We start from the raw sequence: 4,586 nt of genomic DNA, 5'->3' as shown, positions 1-4,586 counted from the left end.
CCAGCTGTCCTGGAACTCACTATGTAGACTAGGCTGGTCTTGAACTCACAAAGATCGGCCTGCTTCTGCCTCCCAAGTGCTGGGATTAAAGGCACGCACCACAACGCCCGGCTTATTTATTATTTTTATTTTATGTGTATGAGTGTATTGCCTGCATGTATGTCAGTGCACCCGTGTTGTGCGATGCTGCGGAGGTCAGAAGAGGGCTTCGGATTCCCCTGGAACTGGAGTTATGGCTGGTTCGTAGCTGCCATGTGGGTGCTGGGAATCGAACCCAAGTCCTCTGCAAGAGCAGTCAGTGTTCTTAACCACTGAGCCATCTCTCCAGTCCCGCAAACTTTCTTTTCATACTGCTGTAACATTACTGTTATCCATGTATCATTTGCCTATTTTTTAAAAATTGGGTAGTTCCCTCCATTCCTCCCTCTCTTCATTCCTTTGAACCTAGACAGTCTTGGTAGACTGCACAGTCTGGCCTTGAATTTGTGATCCTCCTGTCTTTGCCTCCTGAGTAGCTGGGATCACAAGCATATGCCATTATGCTTGGCTGTTTATTTTCTTATTGTTGAGTTTTCAAATATTTATTTAGATACAATTCATTTGTATGCTTGTAAAGGTTCCATTCCCCCACCCCCATGTGACTTATCTTTTCCTTTATTTTTTTTTTTTATTTTGAGAAAGGGTCTCACTATGTAACCTTGGCTGGCTTGGAACTCACTATGTAGTATGTAGGCCAGGTCGTCTTTTTTTTTTCAAATGAGACAGGATCTCCCTGTAGCCCCAGCTGGCCTGGAGCTCACTATTCAGACCAGGCTGGCCTTGAATTCACAGAGATCCACCTGCCTTTGCCTCCCAAGTGCTGGGATTAAAGGCGCTGCACCACCATGGCTGGCCCAGGCTGTTTCTTTTGATTGTCTTAGTAGCATTATGTTAGGGGTTATGGAGATAGCTCAGTTAGTAAAACCCTTGCTTTGCAGGACCTGAATTTGATATTCCTAGAACCCATGTTTAAAAAAAAAAAAAAAAAAAAAGCTAGTGTGTTTATAGACTTGTAATCCTAGGGCTTGAGGGGCAAAGACTTGCTAATCCCTGGGGCTTGCTGGCCAACCAGGATAGCCTACTTGGAGAGCTCCAGATTCTGTCTCAAAAACTAAGGTGGACAATACCTGAGGAACAACACTCAAGGTTGTCCTCTGGCTTCCATATGCATGCATAAATGTGTGTGCATGTACCTGCACACACACAGAGCGGTATTTTTAGACTTTTCATTTCTATGAAAAACACTTGACATGAACATCTTAAAGGAAGAAAGATTCAGTTCAGTGTCAGAGGTCTCAGTGCATTCTGGATGAAGAGGAGGGGAAGAAGAGCACCCCACATCACTGTGGACAGGAAGCAGAGAGAGACGGCTGCACTTGCAGGATTTCTTCCTTTCCCCTTTTAGCCCATCTCTGCTCCAGCTAAGGGATTAAATGCCCTCACAGATATACTCAAAGGCAGCTTTACTAATCTAGGCAATTCTCAATCCAATCTGGTTGACAAGGTCTCCCTGTAGCCCTAGCTGGCCTGGAACTCACAGAGATTCACCCGCTGGGGATTAAAGATGTGTGCCACTATGCTGGGCTCATTTTTCCTACTTCTTAAAAGAGGAGGGCATGGAGGGAGGGTTAGACAGGGAGAGAGAAAGATAAATAATGCCTAGCTAGTATAAGAAATCAGAGGGAATCGTATTAGTCCAAAAACCTACTGAAAAATTACACATACAATATCCCTACATGAGTCCATGTGTATAGCTGAAGGCTACATAACAAGAAACAGTGCCAGACAGGAGAAACCTTCCTTTGAGTTATTGGCCAGGGTAGTCCAAGAGACTCCCAAAATTACATAGGCTATTGCCACAGCCCTTGATTCCCTCCCAGAACCTGAAGGTAAGACCCTATTGTTGAAGACAGGACATACTTTGGACACAGGATTTGGAGCGGTGGAGCTAGAACTGACCTGGAAGCCACCTTCCCTGAAGGCTAGCTCTCATAGCTTTGAAGAGTACTATACGAGCTGGTAAGGGAGAACATCAATTGATGGTTCAACCCCAGCAACCATGTCAATGACTGGCACAGCAAACAACCTTGGTGCAGTAGTGGCACTTTTATCTGGGAGTAATCAACAACTACCTAATTGAACTCAAAGCCCACTAAATGGGAGGAAACTCACATGTGGTACTGTAAACAGCTAAATACACATAGCTGGAGAGGTCACAGATCTTAGAGAAAACCCCAAGGCTGTCACATCCCTAGGCAAATGTAATTTCTTATTATGTGCAAAATAGGGATCCTTAAATTTACAGACAATATCCTAGTCACCACCCATCAAAGAAGCTTCTTTTTTCAACATAGAGTATTACAGAGTTCCACAATTGGTCATACACAGAGATTGTCTATGAATTGCTCAAGCCTAGGTGGCACATTTATGATGTAACCTCTACACCTAAGGCTCACAGAATATAGAAATAGGGATGAAGAGAACACTAATGCAGTTTTCAATTCTCATCAATGAAGCTTCCTCATGCAACAGAGGGCCAGGAACACAAAAAGATCACAAATGGCCAAAACCTAAAGAATAAGAGTCTAGAGAATATGGGTCTTTGGACAGGACTCCTGTATTAAAATCTACCCACTCAGGGCTAAGGGCCCATTGCGGAAGAGGGGGCAGAAAGATTGTAAGAGGCCAGGAGGAGGTGCATGACCCTACAAAAATAGAGTCCTACAGCTTCCTGACACCCTCTGCATATGAACCAACAGCAGTGGTGTCAGCATGCACAAGACCCATGCAAACTCAAGCAGACAAAAACCCAGCATAGATCTGTGGAAATGGGCAGCAGGCCCTCATTTTAGTCAAAGACTTATTGGTAGCTGATTACTGCTGGGTGAGGAACAGTTGATGTTCTTAAAAGAAGGGACTCTAAGAAAGGCTGACTAGACCTCAGTGGATGAACTTGCACTGAGGGACATCTGGGGACACTAACTTGACATGATAGGTCTTAACACAAATGACAGAATATATGAACTCCAGTGGGGGTGGGGGGAGGAGGGCATGGGCAGGTGCCAATGGGGAAGGGAGTATAAAGTTGATTAAGATGTTCTGAATGAAATATACAAAATTTAACTAAAAAATAAAAAATTCAAAAAAAGTTATAGTTTCAGTTTTTGGAAACTTTGGTCTATGACTCATTTGAATTATTTCCTTTTACTGATGATGCTTTAATTATAATAATATTTCTTCTCTTTTATCACTACATGATCAGATACAATTTCCATATGTGGTATCAGATATGGGTCAAAGTTCATGTCGTTGTAGAAAAATATTGAATTGTTCCAATACTATTTGTTGAAAAGTATTTTCCACGGCATTGTCTGTGTGTTCGTTAAGAAGTCAGTTGTACTTATGTGTGTGAATTTGTTTCTATACCTTTTAAAATATATTTTTTATTTTCTTTTTATTTACGTGTATGTGTGTATAGGGGGTAGTATAGGCATGTGAGTACAGTGCCTAAGATGGCCAGCACAGAGGATAGTTATAGGCATTGTGAGCTGCCTGATGTCGGTACTGGAAACTGAATTTGGGTCCTCTGCAAAAACAGTGCTTGCTGCTGAGTACCGTGGCACATGCCTTTAATCCCAGCACTCACCAGAGGTAGAGGCAGGTATATCTCTGTGAGATTCAGGCCAGTCTGGTCTACACAGCAAGTTTCAGGCTAGATGGGGCTACAGGGAAACTCTGTCTCAAAACAACAACAACAAAAAAACCAAAAAGCCAAAAAAACCAAAACCAAAAACAAAAACAAAAAACTTGCTCTTAGCTGCTGAGCCACCTCTCCAGCTTCTGCTTCTATGCTTTCTATTCAGGTGTATTAATCTCTAGGTAGCTTTACACAAATACAATGCTATTTAATTATCTCAGGCTTACAGTGATTTGAATCAGGCAGTGTTAGATTTCTTTTCCAGAATTATTTTGCCTATTTTAAATCCTTTGTATTTGCATATGAAGTTTAGAACTTTTGTTAATTTCTTCTTTCTTTTTTTCTTTTTGAAGACTAGATTTTAGACTATAGTCCATTTGGCCTATATAGCCTAGGCTGGATCTTAGACTATAGTCCATTTGTCCTATGTAGCCTAGGCTGGCCTTGAACTTATAGAAATCCTTCTGCCCCAGTCTCACAAGTACTGAGAAATTAAGTCATCATGCCCAGTTTCAAGTTCTTTTTTAAAAGGGGAAAAAAAAGCCCCTTCCATTTTTATTGGGATTATGGTGAATCAACTGATCAATTTAAACTCAAGAATACTGAGTTTTGTAAACCCAAAACAAGGGTTATCTCTCTAAGTTAATTAGGTCTTCTTTACTTTTTTTTTACTCTTGGTAATATTTTCAGGTTGCAGGGCCTGGTTCTTTCACACCTTTTGTCATATTTATCTCCATACATTTCACATTTTTATGCTATTTTATGTGCATGGAGAGATGGCTCAGCAGTTAAGAGCACTGACTGCTCTTGCAGAGGACCCGGGTTCTATTCCCAGCACCCACATGGTGGC

At 41.8% G+C, this 4,586-nt stretch overlaps 1 protein-coding gene and 1 pseudogene across 3 annotated transcripts in view; one reads left to right on the top strand and one right to left on the bottom strand.

Annotated features, from left to right (window-relative positions):
• Greb1l (GREB1 like retinoic acid receptor coactivator) overlaps positions 1–4,586 on the bottom strand; it is a 274,544-nt gene that overhangs the window by 96,407 nt on the left and 173,551 nt on the right. The window lies entirely within an intron of this gene.
• The window catches only part of LOC103728992, a 9,078-nt pseudogene that overhangs the window by 2,583 nt on the left and 1,909 nt on the right, over positions 1–4,586 (top strand).

Source organism: Nannospalax galili, unplaced genomic scaffold, assembly GCF_000622305.1.
Source record: "Nannospalax galili isolate Female #2095 unplaced genomic scaffold, S.galili_v1.0 scaffold511, whole genome shotgun sequence".
NCBI lineage: Eukaryota > Metazoa > Chordata > Mammalia > Rodentia > Spalacidae > Nannospalax > Nannospalax galili.
This window is presented reverse-complemented; position numbering and strand designations above follow the sequence as displayed.